Genomic DNA, 18,386 nt, shown 5'->3' on the forward strand with positions numbered 1-18,386 from the left:
CCGGAAGATTGGGATATGCCACACAAGTCACCACTCGAGCCCTGGAATGAACAGGTGGCAACATGGTGTCACAGTGGTTAGCACTGCTGCCTCACAGCTCCAAGACCCCGGGTTCAATTCCGGCCTCGGGTGACTGTCTGTGTGGAGTTTGTACTTTCTCCCCGTGTCTGCGTGGGTTTCCATCGGGTGCTCCAGTTTCCTCCCACAGTCCAAAGATGTGCAGGTTAAGTGGATTGGACATGCTAAATTGTCCCTCAATGTCCAAAGGTTACGTGGGCTTATTGAGTTGCTGGATTGGGCCTGGATGAGGTGGTTGTTTGGAGGATCAGTGCCAAATGGCCTTCTGCACTGTTGGGATTCTATGATTTTCCCGCACACCCTCCTTCAATGTAGGTTTCAGTTCAAGGATTCTGCTTTCAATGGTGATGATTTTCACTGTGGATTCATCCAGGACCCTTACAGCTATGCAACTTTCACTGGGAGAGAGAGAGCAGGTCCTTTCCTGTGAGCATCGAGGAACCAACCGTCCTTTCCTTGGTTCTCTGAAAATCATCCCACTGGGGTATGATCCAATCACCACCTGCTACTGGGCAGAATCCGTCCATTTGGTCAATTTCTTGACTGCCAGCCAACCAATCGGACCAAGTCCCACTGATCTCTCTGGTGTTGAAAAGTCTGAGTTATGCTGTCTAAACACGAGCTGAGTGTTCTCTATTGTAACTTTTGAGTTCCTCACACCCCCTGTTTGACTTTAATATATGTGTCCATTAAGCATCCATGGATTAAAATGATAACAGCAAAAATAAAGAAACGGAAAATGCCCGAAAAAAGATTTCTCCTTCTTTTTCTTCATATTTTGGAATGGCCTAATTAAACTTAAACATATCACCATTAAGTTCTATGATTAAGCTCACCTCCAGCTCTTGCCAGCTCCCTTCTAATTTCCAGAGCCTTAAGCTGGAACAGTCTCTCTTTTGCTTTGTCGTCTCTCTATAACTCCAAACTCCTCAGTTTAATTTCCATTTGAAAAGCTTTTTCATTTTACTGCATCGCCATTCCTTTCTTTTTGCTGCATTTCTAATTGTTTCACTTGTAAGTGGATTTTAGCTAATTCTACTGATTGTTGCCATAACCAAGGCTGCATTTCTTTCAAATTTAAATGCCGAGCAATCGCTTCAATTATTTCAACCTTCCTAGCTTTATCTGGCACCTCTATTTTTAATTCATCTGCCAATTTGACGAGCTTGTTTTTTGAAGCCCTTTTAAGTAAACCAAAAACAAGTCTTCTACCTGGAGAAAAATCTTAGCAGCTTCCAGAGCCATCCTGTTCTGTTGCTACAAATGGTGTCTCTTTTTAATTTATACTGCAACCAAATTGTCGCTGTCTGCCGTTCCAAAGATCACAGACCCCCTGGGCTAATGTGTGGTCAATTCCAGCCCCACTTGTCCTGGAGTCGCAGCACTGATGATGGAGGATAGGTGGCAGCAAGGGTCCAACATGCCCGGAGGACCAGGGAGGCTGTCATCATCAGTACATTCTCATAGGATGAGGCTGTGCCTGTCAGCTCAACCCCCACCCCCCCATTTTCCTCCCTCCCCTCCATTTCCTCCTTCCCCCCAATCGCCCTTCACGACCATCCTATTCTACCCTCCAAGGGTCTATGAAACATTACACCAGGGTAATGTTATACAGGAAACTGTTCCTCAGTTTCTGCTAAAGTCTGACTCCTGCCTTTCTGCTGACAGCACGCTCACACGCACACTCTGAACGGGGTCTGCATTGGGGGCTTTTGATCTTGGACAAGTGTGCCCGGGGGTTGCTAGGGTGGGGATGCAGGCAGGCCTGCTGCAAAGATTAATGTGAAAAAGACTTCACATGTATCAGGTGATACATGTTTTAATAGTGAAGATTTTACATTTCCATTCCCCCTAGCTACAGATAGTAACCACCCGTCCCCCAGCCACACTCAGTGCTCCTCACACTTTTGTTTTTTTATGGTCTAATGTTACCATTTAGATATGACCTCAGGATGCACATCAGAGGAGGCAGCGGCCTGCTGCTTTCCACCCGCTGTGGCCTTTGATGCTCCTGGTGGATTTCCTCTGGAGTTCCTTGATCCAGAAGGCCCCAGCTGATTTACTGGTGTCATAGGCATTGCCATGTCACCCTGTTCTGCCTGCTGCCCCTCAGGTGCACGGGGTGCGATTCTCCGCTCCCCACGCCGGGTGGGAGAATTGCAGGAGGGCCGGGCGAATCACAACACCCCACCCTGGCACCCCCCGCGATTCTCCGCCCCCCCCCCCCAAAATGGCGTGTCGCGTTTTGCGTGACAGCACTCGGAGAATTGCCGCTCGCCGTTTTTCACGGCAACCGGCGATTCTCCGGCCTGGGTGGGCTGAGCGGCCTGACGAACCCGACTGGTTAACGCCGGCACCAACCGCACCTGGTCGCTGCCGGTGTGAACAGCGCGCGACAGGTAAGTGTGTGCCTGGGGGGGGGGGGGGGGGGGGGGGGGGGGGGAGGGAGGATCGAGCACCACAGACGTGCTCATCAGATGTCTGGCCCGCGATTGGTGCCCACTGATCGTCGGGCTGGCGTCTGTAAACGATGCACTCTTTTCCCTCCGCCGCCCCGCAAGATCAAGCCGCCATGTCTTGCGGGGCAGCGGAGGGGAAGATGGCAATCGCGCATGCGTGGGTTGGAGCCGGCCAACCTGCGTATGCGCGTCTGATGTCACTTAGGTGCCACCAGCCCGGTGCCCGAGATTTGCGCAGCACCGCTCCTAGCCCCCCGGGGGGGGGGAATAGGGGGTGAGGAGCAGCCTCTGATGGTGGAGTGAAACACTCCGGGTTTCACTCCGGTGTCGGCTCTTTCTCTCCGTTTCGGAGAATCGCGCCCACAGTGTCTGGAGGGAGTGATTCGTAAGAACTGGAGACCACCGTCATCTCCTTGGTAGCAGGCCCTGGGTTGGCTCCAGTGCTGCCTCCTCCCTGACCATACCTGTGGGGCCTGGGGGACGCCAAAGGCGAAGGAGCAACTGGAGCCTCTGGATAATGGGGCTCTGCACCATGGTGTCGAAGCCCTCAGCGATTGCACCTCGGTGACTGGTCCATGGTCTGTAAGGCCTTGACAATGCCCACCTGCATCTGGAACATGTCCCTCAGTGACTGGGACATGATGTTGAGGCCCTCAGCCATGGTCATCACAGACTGAGCCATACCTTGGGCAACACAACTCAAAACACAAAATCATTCTCCAGGCTTTCCACTGTGGATGCCATCCTAGAAGTGTTGGCCTCTATGCCATGCATTGGTACACCATTTCCTGTACCTGAATCCTTTGGTACTCGGCCTTGTCACTGAAATCCCCTCCTGAATGTTTTGGTTCTGTTCTATCTGGTCTATCTTGGAATCAGCTTTAGGAGAACCTTGTCTCGAGGTTCTGCATCTGACTGGAGTCCAGCTGTGTCTTGGGATCATGCAGACACCCGACTGCTGTCTCTCTTGGATCATCCTGCCTCCACCTGATTTACATCAGCAACTGTGTGGTGCTCACCAGATTGTGCCTCAGAGGCCTGTATACTAAGGTTTCCCACCAAGGTGTGTGCCTCTGCACTGGTGAAAGGTGGGGGTGATAGCTGTGACGCCTCGATGGCAATCTCCTTTGAGCTCTCCTCCAAGGTGGTCTCTTGGATACACTTCCTGATGGCCTTGTCTCATCAGATAGCGATCCTGCGAGACAATGGACATGTGGTCAGTGAGAGAGAAGGGTCACTTTGTCTGACATGAACTAAACTTGAGACAGGTCATCTGGGTGAAGAGGCAGAACATTCTCGCCACTTTGGTGCAGGCCAACCTCGTTGATGGTGACTGCTCTCTACCTCGGACACCCTGTGATTTCCAGGACTCATTATTCATTGAGGGTGAGAAAATCGTATCTCTGGCACCCCCCCCCCCTCCCCCCCCCACCACATCTTGGCCCTTTCCTGCTTAATTTGGGCTATCTTCGCCAGCGGGGACAGAGAGGGGGCATTGTGACCCATGCGATTGATGGGTCAGGGGGGTGTATAGCAGGTGGCATGTGTGGACTCTCCACCTGGACTTGAAGGGGATATGCTGGTGGGTGGCAGGGGGCACTGAGGAACAAGCACAAAGATCGGATGTGGGGAGGGTGTGAGATGCCAGTCAGTGATTTGTGGAGCCGCGGGGGAGGTTTAGGAATTTGAGGGGTGGCAGGTCGAACTGATGCCAGGAGAGAGGTGGGTAACTAACCTTGCAGCTTGGTGGAGTTAGTTGTTCTTCTGATATGAGACGGAGGTCCTCTTGGTCATGCTGCCCACACTGACAACTGTTGCCACTGCCTATTAGGCGGCATTGCTGACCCTGCTGCTGTTCCCGACCCTCCTCATCTCTCATCTACAGTGTCAAGAAACCTGACCAGGTTGTTATCGCCAAAGCAAAGAGTAGGTCTGCGCGCTGCCATATTTGTATGTTGACTTGGAGTGAGTGGTGTGGGAGCGTTGAAAAGCAGCTCTTGTTAGCGCTGAGAAGGTGAGGCTCGAGTCGGTGAATCAGATGGTGAGTGAACCAATACTAGCGAGTTTCTTTGAGGACTCATTTTTGGCACTAAGTACAGTTGAATGCGGGCTGCGTTCTCATCAACATGGCAATCAAGAAACACCCAGCTAAACGTCTCCAAATTAACGCCCAGACATTTTTCGGTTGAATCGCACGCGTGTTTTCTTCAATCATATATTTTTGTTTTATAAATTTAGAACCCCCAATTCTTTTTTTTTCTAGTTAATGGGCAATTTAGCATGGCCAATTCAGCTCCCTTGCACATCTTTGGATAGTGGGGGTGAGACACACGTAAACTCGGGGAGAATGTGCAAACTCATCACAGACAGTGACCCAGAGCCGGGATTGAACCCGGGTCGTCAGCGCCATGAGGCAGCAGTTCTAACAACTGCGCCACCTTGCTGCCCTATTCATCAACTACATTAGACACTTGACTATTCGCTTTGCTGATCTTCAATTTCTTTGCAAAGTAAGTACTTGAATAAAATGTTTATGTTGGAGTCAGAGTGAGATATGTATCTGATAGTAGCTGTGAGGTGAGCACACTTAACACCATCATGATCAACGATGTGCAATTGATTTTTGGATGAAAGGATCTAACTGCCAATCTGAGCAGTGCTGGACGTGTCAGTCACTGCACCAATTGTATTGTAACGTGGATTTCCAATTGATTTTTCAGAGAATGTTAACACAAATCTCTCTTTTCCACAGATGGTGGTAAAGATTCCGGTTATGGTAACTATTTCAATTCAGTGAATTATTTAATTTAACTATATTATAAATGGCAACCCAGGAACCTCAATGACAGACAGTCAGAGCGATAACTGATGGTCATAATTGCGAATCATATATTCACTGACCACACATCATCCCTCTGCTCATTGACCATTACACATCCGGTAGGAGAGTTTTATTGCTGTGAATTTCCTGTCAGCAGTTTGTATGAGGAAGAAATGAAAATTTGTTCCAACAATGTAAAAACAAAGCTTTTTGCTGGATTTGGTGGAAATGGAACTTCTACTTCAGATAAAACTTTAAATTCAGAATATTTATGTTCTGCATACAGAAATCATGAACATTCTGGAATAACTAATCAGAGAGACATCAGGGGCGGAATTCTCCGACCCCCCGGGGGCCGGCGTCAATTCTGCCCCCGCTGTGGCCCGAATTCTCCGCCACCCGGGTATCGGCAGGGGTGGGAATCGCGCCACGCCGGCTGGCGGGCAACCCGCGGTGATTCTCCGGCCCGCGATGGGCCAAAGTCCCACCGCTGACAGGCCGTTCCCGCCGGCGGGAATCAAAGCACATCTGGTGCCGGGGGATTGGCGGCGCCGGCGGGCGTCGGGGTCCTGTGGGGGGGCGTGGGGCAATCTGGCCCAGAGGGGTGCCCACACGGTGGCCTGGCCTGCGATCGGAGCCCACCGATCAGCGGGCGGGCCTGTGCCGTGGGGGCACTCTTTTTCTTCCGCCCCGCCATGGCCTTCACCATGGCGGGGGTGGAAGAGACCCCCTCCCCTGTGCATGCGCCGGTATGACGTCAGCAGCTGCTGATGCACCGGCGCATGTGCGGACTTCCGCTGGCCGGCAAAGGCCTTTCGGGGCGCGAAAGGCCATTCGCGCTGGTCGGCGGAGCGGGAGCCACTCCGGCGCGGGCCTAGCCCCTAAAGGTGTGGAGAATTCCGCATCTTTGGGGAAGCCCGACGCCGGAGTGGTTCATGCCACTCCGTCCCGCCCGGACCCCCCGCCCCGCCGGGTAGGGGAGAATCCCGGCCCAGGTGTAGCAATACACACACACACGCACGCATCAACCGTTAAACACGTCAGACACTTGCATAGAAACTGAAGGTTTGGTCCTGCCTTGACCAGGTAGCTGACCAGATAACATTCAAAATTGACCTTTAAGACAACATCATTAATTAATCATCAAACTTGGATGAAATATTAAAAAATTTGCAGGACAAGTAAATGACTGAGCAACTAGACCAATTGTACCCTAATTTCATGAATTCAAAATACTCTCGAGCATGCTCCACCATTCAATATGATCATGGCTGATCTAATCATAGCCTCATCTCCACTATTCTGCCCATTCTCTGTAATCCTTCAACCCATTTCCAATTAAAAACCTGTCTAATCCCTCCTTACATTTACTCACTGGCCCAGCATCCACTGCACTCTCGGGAGCAAATTCTACAGGTTCACGACCCTTTGAGAGAAGTAGTTTCTCCTCAACCCGCTTTGAATTTGTGACCCCTTATCCTGAGACTAAGACCTCTCATTCTAGAATGCCGCACATGAAGAAGCATTCGCTCCACGTCAACTTTATCCATACCTTTTAGTATTTTATATATCTCCATTTGATCTCCCCTCCTTCTTCTAAACTCTAGACAGTATAGGCCTCAACTCCCTTCATAAGACAAACCCCTCATCTCTGGAATCGATCTAGTGAACCTCCTCTGAACTGATTCCAATGCCACTACATCTCCAAAGATGTGCGGGTTAGGTGGATTGGCCATGCTAAATTGCCCGTAGTGTCCTAAAATGTAAGGTTAAGGGGGGGGGGGGGGGGGGGGGGGGGGGGGGGGGGGTTGTTGTTGGGTTACAGGTATAGGGTGGATACGTGGGTTTGAGTAGGGTGATCATGGGCTCGGCACAACATTGAGGGCCGAAGGGCCTGTTCTGTGCTGTACTGTTCTATGTTCTATGTTCTATCTTTCCTCAGTTAAAGGAGCCCAAACTGTGCACAATACTCCGGGTGCGGTCTCACCAATGCCTTGTATAGTTGCAACAACACTTCCTTATCTTTATACTCAATTCCTTTTGCTGTCAATGCCAAGATTCAATTTGCTTTCTTTAGCACCTGCTGAACCTGCATGTTAGTTTTCTGTGACTCATGCATGAGGACACCCAGATCCCTCAGCACCAAAGCACCCTGAAGTCTCTCCCCATTCACAAAATAAGTTGCCTTTCCATTTTTCCAGCCCAAACGGATAGCCTCACACTTATACACGTTAAACTCCACCTGCCACATTTTGGCCCGCTCTCCTAACATATCTATATCCATTTGAAAGCTTCTTGTTTCCTCACTGCAACTTACTGTCCCACTTATTTTAGTGTAATCTGCCAATTTAGCTATAGATCCTTCTATCCCTGTATCCAAGTGGGTAATATAGATTATAAATAGTTGGTTCCCGAGGACGGAGCCCTGTGGCACCTCACTAGTTACATCTTGCCATCCAGAAAAACACCCATTTAGCCCAACTCTCCGTCTCCTGTCCGTCAGCCAGTCTTCTATCCAAGCTAATAAATGACCCCTAATCCCATGTGATTGAACCTTCTGTAACAGTCTCTGTGGCTCCATATCAAATGCTTCTGGAAGTCTAGACATCCTAAATCTACAGGATCCCCATTACCCACTTGGTTTGTTATATCTTTGAAGAACTTGAGCAAATTAGTCAAACATGATTTACCCATCATAAAACCATGCTGACTCTGATGGATTGTGCTTTGACTTACTGTCCGGTTATCACTTCCACATTAATGGATTCTATCAATTTCCCAACAACAGATCATAAACTAATTGGTCTATAATTTCATCCATTCTGCTTCCCATCCTTTTTGAATAAGGGTGTTGTATTAGCATTTTTCCAATCCACTGGAACTTTCCCGTGTCTAGGGAAATTTGGAATATTATAACCAATGGGTCTACTTTCTCCATGGCCACTTCCTTTAACACCCTCGGATGTAGGTCATCAGGTCCTGGAGACTTGTCTGCCTTCAATTCCAATAGTTTGTTGAGTACTGTTTTCCTATTGATGCTGATTGTTCTATGTTCCACCCTTTCTATTACCTCTTAATCCCTATAGGGTTGGTACCAGTGTCCTCCACCATGAAATATGAGGCAAAATATTGATTTAGCATTGCCACCATTTCTGTGCTCCCCATTATTAACTCTCCAGTTTCATCTTCCAAGGGACTAACGTTCACTTTAGCGACTCTCTTACAGAAGCTTTTGCTATCCTTGTGGATATTTTGCACCAGCTTTGGTTCGTAAATTACCTCAGCTCTTTTTATTACGTTTTTACCAGCCCTTTGTTTATGGTTGAAAGTTTCCCAATCTTCCAGCCTGCCACTGACCTTTGCAACATGGTATACATTAGCTTTTGTCTTTATTTTGCCCTTAACCTCCTTGCTCAGGCATGGATGTTTTTCTTTTACCCCTCTTCCCATCTTTCTTCCTCTCTGGAATATACTTTAGTTGTGTGGAATTGAGTATCTCCTGAAAAGCTGCCACTGATCATCAGCTGTCCTAACTTTTAGCCTTCCTGGCCATTCTACTCTGGGCCAAATCTGTCCTGATTTCTATGTAATTACTTTGTTTAATTCCAGGACGTGAGTTTGGGACTCCACTTTCTTACCCCAAAAACTAAAGTTTGAATTCTACCATGCTATGGTCACTATTCTCCAGAGGGTCCTTAACTATGAGTTCATCAGTTAATCCTCCTCATTGCACAATACCAAATCCAGAATAGCCTGCTCCCTGGCTGGTACCACAACATGTTGCTCCAGGAAACAATCTCTAATACATTCAATAAACTCTCATAAGAACATAACAATTGGGAGCAGGAGTTGGTAATCTGGCCCCTCGAGCCTGCTCCACCATTCAATAAGATCATGGCTGATTGTTTTGTTGACTCTTAAAAACATTCAACAAGATAACCTCAACTGCTTCACTGGGCAGGGAATTCCACAGATTCACAACACTTTGGGTGAAGAAGTTCCTCCTGGTTTAGCTCACTGGGCTAAATCGCTGGCTTTTAAAGCAGACCAAGCAGGCCAACGGCACGGTTCAATTCCCGTACCAGCCTCCCCGGACAGGCGCCTGAATGTGGCGACTCGGGGCTTTTCACAGTAACTTCATTGAAGCCTACTCGTGACAATAAGCGATTTTTATTTCATTTCATTTCAAATCAGTCCTAAATATTCTCCCCCTTAGTTTGAGGCCGCCTGGTTCTTGTTTCACCCACCAGTGGAAGCAACGTCCCTACTTCTATCTTATCTATTCCCTTCATAATTTTATTAATTATATCAGATTCTTCATAATTTTATGTGTTTCGATAAGATCCTCCCTCATTCTTCTAAATTCAAATGAGCGTAGTCCCAGTCTACTTAGTCTCTCCTCATAAGCCAATCCTCTCAACTCTGGAATCAACCGAGTGCACCCCCTTCAATGTCAGTACGTCCTTTCTCAAGCAAGGTGACCAAAACTGTGCACAGTACCCCAGGTGTGGCCTATACGGCTGCCACAGTGTCTCTCTATTTTCAAACTCCAAGCCTCTAGCAATGAAGGGCAAAATTTCATTTGACTTCTTAATTGCCTGATGCACCTGCAAACCAACTTTTGCGATTCGAGCGCAAGGACACCCAAGTCCCTCTGCACAGCAGCATGCTGCAATTTTTTACCGTTTAAATAATATTCCTTTTGCTCTTATTCCTACCAAAATGGATGACCTCGCATTTACCAACACTGCACTCCATCTGCCAGATCCTTGCCCACTCACTTAAACTATCCATATACCTTTGCAGACTTTCATTGTCCTCTGCACACTTTGCTCTATCAATTATCTTAGTGTCATCTGCAAACTTTGACACATTACACTTGGTCCCCAACTCCAAATCATCTGTGTGAATTGTAAACAATTGCGGTCCCAACACTCCCAACACTGGTCCCTGAGGCACACCACCAACCATTGATAGCCAAACTGGAAAACACTCACGCTTTGCTTTCTGTTAGTTAACCAATCCTCTATCCATGCTAACAAGTTACCCAAAATGCTGTGCACCTTTATCTTCTGCAACAGCCTTTTGTGCGGCACCTTGTCGAATGCCTTCTGGAAACCAGATACACCACACCCACCAGCTCCCCATTGTCCCCGTCCTCATAATGTCCTCAAAGAATTCCAGTAAATTAGTTAAACATAACCTGCCTTTCATGAACACATGTGTCTGCCCAATGGGACAATTTCTATCTAGATGTTTTGCTATTTCTTCGTTGATGATAGATTCAAGCATTTTCATAACTGCAGAAGTTAAGCTAAATGGCCTACAGTTACGGGCCTTTTGTCGACCTCCTTTTTTAAACAGTGGGATCACATTTGCTGTTTTACAATCTGCCTGAACTGCCCCAGAAATAATTTTGGCAAATTCTCATGAGCGCATTTGCTGTTTCCCCCACCATCTCCTTTTGTACCCTGAGATGCAGTTCATCAGGATCTGGAAACTTATTCTGCTTTAACCCCATTAGCTCTCCGTCAAGGCTACTGAGTGAAATATGCATCTGGTGGTGGCTGGAGATGAGTAAATTGAAACACCATATGCATCATTAAATGATGTGAAATTAATTTCAGATTGATGGGATCTAATTGACAACCCGGGCAGTGCTGGATGTATCAGACACTGCACCAATTATGTTTTAATGTGGATTACAATTGATTCTTTAAACAATATTAACACAAATCGCTCGGTCCAACAGCTGGTGGTAAAGATTCCAGTCATGGTAAATATTTTAAACCAGAGATTTATTTTCATCCACTATATTATGTCGGTCAATTCAGGAAACCGGAGGACAAGCTGCCTGAGCATTCGAAGAAAAACATAATCACTCATCACGTATTCCTTCATGACACCATCGCACAGCTCAATGACAATTAGTCCTGATGTCGGAGAATATTAATTTTGAGAATTTCCTGTTACCTGTGTGAGCGAGGAAGGAATTAAAATATGATTCAACAATGTAAACAACAAAGCTGCTTTTAGAGAGAATGAAATCAAGCTTCTACTCTGATGAAACTTCAAATTCAGATATTTATGTTCTTCAGACAGCCATCATTCATCCCCTGGCTCGATTCACTTAGCCATAGACATGCAGGTGTAGAAATACAACACACGCATACTGACGCATACAAACTCAGGAGAAACTTTAAGCACTTTGTACACTTACATAGAAATTATGCATTTGAGTCTTGCCTTAAAGTATCACTTACCAGGTTATATTCACAATTGACCTCCAAGACAACATCATAATTGTCAATCCGGGCAGTGCTGGATGTGTCAGTCACTGCACCAATTGTGTTGTCATGTAGATTTTCAATTGATCTTTCAGAGAGTTTTAACACAAATCTCTCTGCCCCACAGGTGGTGGTAAAGTCTCCGGTTATGGTAAATATTTTAAAACATAGATTTATTTTCATTAACTATATTGTATATGGTAATTGAGGACACGGAATATCAAACAGTCAAAGCAATAGAAGAAATTAATGATCACTAATCAGTTATTGCTTCATTAGATCATCGCTTCACTATATCATTGCACTGCTCATTGATAATTACTCCTGATGTAGGAGAGCATTAATGTTGTGAATGTCCTGTTATCTGTCTGAGCGAGGAAGGAATTAATATATGGTTCAACAATGTAAGCAACAAAGCCTCTTTTTAGATTGGAGGAAATCAAGATTCCACTTTTGCTGAAATTTGAAATTCAGTAATTTATGTTCTTCAGACTGACTTCATTAACTCCCAGACTGGATTGACTAGATATAGACACGCAGAGTGTAACAATATAACATACTCACCCACGCACACTCACACATAACGAATCTTAAACACTTACATAGAAATTATATATTTGACTCCTGCCTTAAACTGTTCACTTACCAGGTTATCTTAAATATTAACCTCCAGGACAACATCACAATTGTCATTTCAAATGTGGTAAAATGTTGTAAAATTGGTGATCAAGTAAATGAATAAGCAAACATAAATATATCACAAGTTCATCAACCATTTCTCCACTACTTTCCCCTAATTCAAAATCATTGTTTCCTTTCATGACCAATACTTTTCATGGTGTTTGGTGTGACAGTGCCACTCAATCGGGGCTGCAATTATGTTTTGGAACAGAAAGAGAGTAATAACTATTTACGTGCGTGCTTCTTCAGCCGTATCCTGTGATATTTGTCAGTTGCCAAATGAAAAATGGTTAAAATTAAATACTCTGGGTATGACTGGCAGCATTATATTAATTCATGAAAGCTCTTTTACAATTGGGAAATGGCGCAGTGCTGAAATTGTCAGTCAGAGAATCCGTAAGATTCAGTCCTGCCCTGAGATGTGGTTATTAACCAGACCACATTCAGAAATCATTAAATGGACAATTTGCTAAGTCTGATCAGGATATGAGGTGGCATTGTGGCACAGTGGTTAGCACTGCTGTCTGAGTGCTGAGGACTCGGGTTCAATCCCTGCCCTGGGTCTCTGTCCATGTGGAGTGTTAATGTTATCCCTGTGTTTGCGTGGGTCTCACCCCGCAACCCCAAAGATATGGATTGGCCATGCTAAATTGCCTCTCAATTGGAAAATGAAATAATTGGGTACACTAAATTTATAAATAAACAATATAGGGAATTATATATGATTGCTGATTGATGATGCACCCAGAGAAGCAGACAAGAGGCACTCTCTTTATGTATTAATGTTCTGAATTTCCTGTAATCCGTGTGAGCAAGGGAGAAATTAAAATATGCTTCAATAATGTAAAAACAAAGCCTCTTTTTAGATTGGAAGAAATCAAGCTTCCACTTTAGGTGAATCTTCAAATTCAGATATGTATGTTCTTCTAACTGGCTTCATTAACTCCCTGGCTGGAATGACTAGCTATAGAGACGCAGAGGGTAGCAATACAAACACACACACTCACACAGAACAAACCTCAAATACTTTGCACACTTAAATAAAAATCATCCAGCCGCTAAATTGGCAACAATATATTTGAAATCAAAGTGCTGAAAAGATCTGTATAACTGGAAGATTAAGCCATTGTTGTGATCATTGATAAACTGACACTGGGGGTGTGATTCTCCGCAAATGCGGCGAGTCGTAAAGGCTGCCGTGAAACTGGCCGTGTTTCACGGCAACCTCTGCGTCCCCTCCCAGGACCCGATTCTCCCCCCCGGGCGGGGCTATCAGCGCGGCCCCGTGAAGCACGGCATTGCGGGCTTAACGACCGTCGCTAAGTCCGTGCGCCAAGCGTCACGGCGGCTGACGTGCACGATGATGTCAGCCGCGCATGTGCGGGTTGGACGGCTCCAACCCGCGCATGCGCAGATGACGTCATCACGCAGACGCATCAAACCCGCGCATGCGCGGGCCGTCATGCCCCTCAGCTGCCCCACGGACTGATCCTGTGGGGCGACGGAAGAACAAATAGTGCGCGGGTATCGGACCCGCTGCCCGCGATTGGTGCCCACCGATCGCAGGCCCATGCCACCCTTGGCACGGCCGTGGTGCGGCCGTGCCAATCGGTGCCATGGTTGTCCGGGACGGCACTTTGCGGCCGTTTTCACGAACGGTGAGAGCAGGTGTGATTGCGTTTGTGAAAACGGCCGTAAAGGCCTGGGAACTCGGCCCATCGGCCTGGGGAGAATCGCTGTTCGCTGTAAAAAACGGCGAGCAGCGATTCGTGTTGTGGGGCGGCCGTGGGGGGGGGGGGGGGGGGGGGGGGGAGAGAATAGCGGGAGGGCGGGAAAATTGTCGGGAAGGCCCTCCCGCTATTCTCTGACCCGGCGTGAGCAGCGGACAATCACGCCCTGGGTGTTTACATTCACCAGTAAATAGTCCATTTTTATTGCAACCAATATATATTCTTATTGTTACAAATGACAGCATTGGAAACATTAAATGCACAAATTAAATTGTTTGATTAGTTTCAACAATCAAGATTTCTCACAGTTTCAGAATTACCTTGACTATTTGCTTTACACATCTGCTTCAATAAAACGTTGATGTTGGAGTCAGAGATATATATATCTGATGCTGGCTGTATGATGAGCAAACTCAATCGACACCATCATGATTAACTGATGTGGAATTGATTTCTGAATGATGGGAATAAATTGTCAATCTGGGAAGTGGTGGATGTGTCAGTCATTACACCAATTGTGTTGTAATGTAGATTTCCAATTGATCATTCGGAGAATGTTAACACAAATCTCTCTGTTCCACAGCTGATGTTAAAGATTCCGGTTATGGTAAATATTTTTTTAAAAAGAGATGCAGCTTCATCAAATGCATTGTATATGGCAATTCAGGAGACAGAATGATAAGCAGTCAAAGCAATCGAAGAAATTCAGAATCACTAATTACTTATTCCATCACTACATAATTGCACTGTTCATTGACAATTACTCCTGATGGAGAGTATTAATGTTCTGAATTTCCTGTAATCTGTGTGAGCAAGGAAGAAATTAAAATATGGTTAAGCAATGTGAACAACAAATTCACCCTTTAGATTGGAAGAAATCAATCTTCCACTTTAGGTGAAACTTCAAATCAGATATGTATGTTCTTCTAACTGGCTTCACTCAGTCCCTGGCTGGAATGACTAGCTATAGACACGTAGACAGTAGCAATGCAAACAGATTACATGAAAAATTGACCTCCAGGACAATAGCATAATTATAATTGCAAACTTGGACAAAGTATTGTAAAATTGGTGGATCAAGTAAATGTATAAGCAAACGTAACAATATCATGAGTTCATCAACCACTTCTCTCCTACTTTTCTCTAATTTGAAATCATTATTTGTTTTCCTCCGTCAATATTTTGCACGATGTTTGACATGACACAATCACTCAATCTGGGCTGAAATTTGCCTGAAGACAGAATGAGAGGAAGAAGTATTTGACTTTATGTTTCTTCAACCGGTCCATATTTATCAGTTGGCAAATGATAAATGGTTGAAGTAAAATACTCTGCGTATGACCAGCAGCATTTTATTATTTTATGAAAGCTGTACTGCAATCAGTAATTATCACTATACTGTCAGTCAAATAACCCATAAGATTCAGCCTTGCTCTGAGATTCTGTTCGTAACCATCCCACATTCGGGAATCAACTTTTACAGATGCACTATAGAAAGCATCCTCTCGGGCTGCATCACAGCCTGGTATGGCAACTGCTCGGCCCAGGACCGCAAGGAACTTCAGAGAGTCGTGAATACCGCCCAGTCCATCACACGAACCTGCCTCCCATCCATTGATTCCATCTACACCTCCCGCTGCCGGGGGAAAGCGGGCAGCATAATCAAGGATCCCTCCCACCCGGCTTACTCACTTTTCCAACTTCTTCCATCGGGCAGGAGATTCAGAAGTCTGAGAACACGCACGAACAGACTCAAAAACAGCTTCTTCCCCACCGTCACCAGACTCCTAAATGACCCTCTTATTGACTGACCTCATTAACACTACATCCTGTATGCTTCAACCGATGCCAATGCTTATGTAGTTACATTGTATATCTTGTGTTGCCCTATTATGTATTCTCATGTATTTTCTTGAATTGTTTAATTCCCTTTTCTTCCATGTACTGAATGATCTGTTGAGCTGCTTGCAGAAAAATACTTTTCACTGTACCTCGGTACACGTGACAATAAACAAATCCAATCCAATCCAATCAGATGGACAATTTAATAAATTTAATCGCAATTTAGTGAATAATTTAAAATCGATAGTTAATGATGCAACATGAGAGACAAAGAAAAGGCACACTTACTGAGAAATCGTCCAGCCCCCACATTGCCAACAATGGGCGCGATTCTCCGATGTCACGCCGGTTGGGAGAATAGCGGGCCGCGCCAGTTTTTCAGGCGGCGCCAGTCCGACGCGCTCCCGCTATTCTCCCAAACGGCCGAATCTTTTTCATCGTGTTTCGCGCGCAGAAACACGGAGAATCGCCCGATGCAGCCAAAATGGCGATTCTCCGGCACCCCCACTATTCTCCGGCCCGGGTGGGCCGAAGTCCCGACGTTGTGACGCCAGGTCACGCCGTCGCCATCCACACCTGCTTTTTAAACTGGCTGACGAGGAGTGAGGAGGTGAGCGGACCGTCCCTGAGTCTCCACAAACTGGGGAAGGCATCCCCGAGAACGCAGCGGCCAGTGGGATGGGGGGGGGGGGGGGGGAGAGGGGAGAAGTGGGAGGGGGGGGGGGGGGGAGAGAGAGAGAAGTGGGGGGGGGGGAGAGGGAGAAGCCGGAGGGGGGAGAGAGAGGGAGAAGTGGGAGGGGGGGAGAGAGAGGGAGAAGTGGGGAGGGGAGAGGGAGAGAGTGAGTAGTGGGGGTGGGGAGAGAGAGGGAGAAGTGGGAGGGGAGAGAAAGGGAGAAGTGGGAGGGGGAGAGAGAGGGAGAAGTGGGGGGGGAGGAGAGCGAGTAGTGGGGGTGGGGAGAGAGAGGGAGAAGTGGGGGGGAGACAGCGAGTAGTGGGAGGGGGGAGAGAGCGAGTAGTGGGGGGGGAGAGAGGGAGAAGTGGGAGGGGGGGAGAGAGCAAGTAGTGGGAGGGGGAGAGAGAGAGGGAGAAATGGGGGGGAGACAGCGAGTAGTGGGAGGGGGGAGAGAGGGAGAAGTGGGAGGGGGGAGAGAGGGGGAGAAGTGGGAGGGGGGAGAGAGGGAGAAGTGGAGGGGGGAGGGAGGGGAGAGAGCAGGTAGCGGGAGGGGGGAGAGAGGGGAGAAGTGGGAGGGGGAGAGGGAGAAGTGGGAGGGGGGAGAGAGGGAGTAGTGGGAGGGGGGAGAGAGAGGGAGAAGTGGGAGGTGGGGGAGAGAGAGGGAGAAGTGGGAGAGGGGGAGAGAGCGAGTAGTGGGAGGGGGAAGAGAGCGAGTAGTGGGAGGGGGGAGAGGGAGAGTGGGAGGGGGAGAGGGAGAAGTGGGAGGGGGAGAGGGAGAAGTGGGAGGGGGAGAGGGGAGAGAGTGGGGGGAGAGGGAGAAGTGGGGAGGGGAGAGGGAGAAGTGGGGGGAGAGGGAGAAGGGGGGGAGAGGGAGAAGGGGGGAGAGGGAGGGGGGGAGAGCGAGTCGTGGGGGGGAGAGAAAGGGAGAAGCCGGAGGGGGGAGAGAGAGGGAGAAGTGGGAAGGGGGGGGGAGAGAGAGGGATAAGTGGGGGGGGGGGGGGGAGAGAGTGAGTAGTGGGGGTGGGGAGTGGGGAGAGAGAGGGAGAAGTGGGAGGGGGAGAGAAGGGAGAAGTGGGAGGGGGAGAGAGAGGGAGAAGTGGGGGGGGGAGAGAGAGGGAGAAGGGGGGGAGAGAGCGAGTAGTGGGGGTGGGGAGAGAGAGGTAGAAGTGGGGGGGAGACAGCAAGTAGTGGGAGGGGGAGAGAGAGAGTAGTGGGAGGGGGGGAGAGAGGGAGAAGTGGGAGGGGGGAGAGAGAGGGAGAAGTGGGAGGGGGAGAGAGGGAGAAGTGGGAGGGGGGAGAGAGCAAGTAGTGGGAGGGGGAGAGAGAGAGGGAGAAGTGGGGGGGGAGACAGCGAGTAGTGGGATGGGGGAGAGAGCGAGTAGTGGGAGGGGGGGAGAGAGGGAGAAGTGGGAGGGGGGAGAGAGAGGGAGAAGTGGGAGGGGGGAGAGAGGGAGAAGTTGGAGGGGGGAGAGAGCAGGTAGCGGGAGGGGGGGGAGAGAGGGAGAAGTGGGAGGGGGAGAGGGAGAAGTGGGAGGGGGGAGAGAGGGAGTAGTGGGAGGGGGGAGAGAGAGGGAGAAGTGGGAGGTGGGGGAGAGAGAGGGAGAAGTGGGAGGGGGGAGAGAGAGGGAGAAGTGGGGGGGGAGAGAGCAGGTAGCGGGAGGGGGGGGGAGGAGAGGGAGAAGTGGGAGGGGGAGAGGGAGAAGTGGGAGGGGGAAGAGAGCGAGTAGTGGGAGGGGGAAGAGAGCGAGTAGTGGGAGGGGGAGAGAGGGAGAAGTGGGAGGGGGAGAGGGAGAAGTGGGAGGGGGGAGAGGGAGA

The sequence above is a fragment of the Scyliorhinus canicula genome, chromosome 12, assembly GCF_902713615.1.
Source record: "Scyliorhinus canicula chromosome 12, sScyCan1.1, whole genome shotgun sequence".
NCBI classification, from domain to species: domain Eukaryota; kingdom Metazoa; phylum Chordata; class Chondrichthyes; order Carcharhiniformes; family Scyliorhinidae; genus Scyliorhinus; species Scyliorhinus canicula.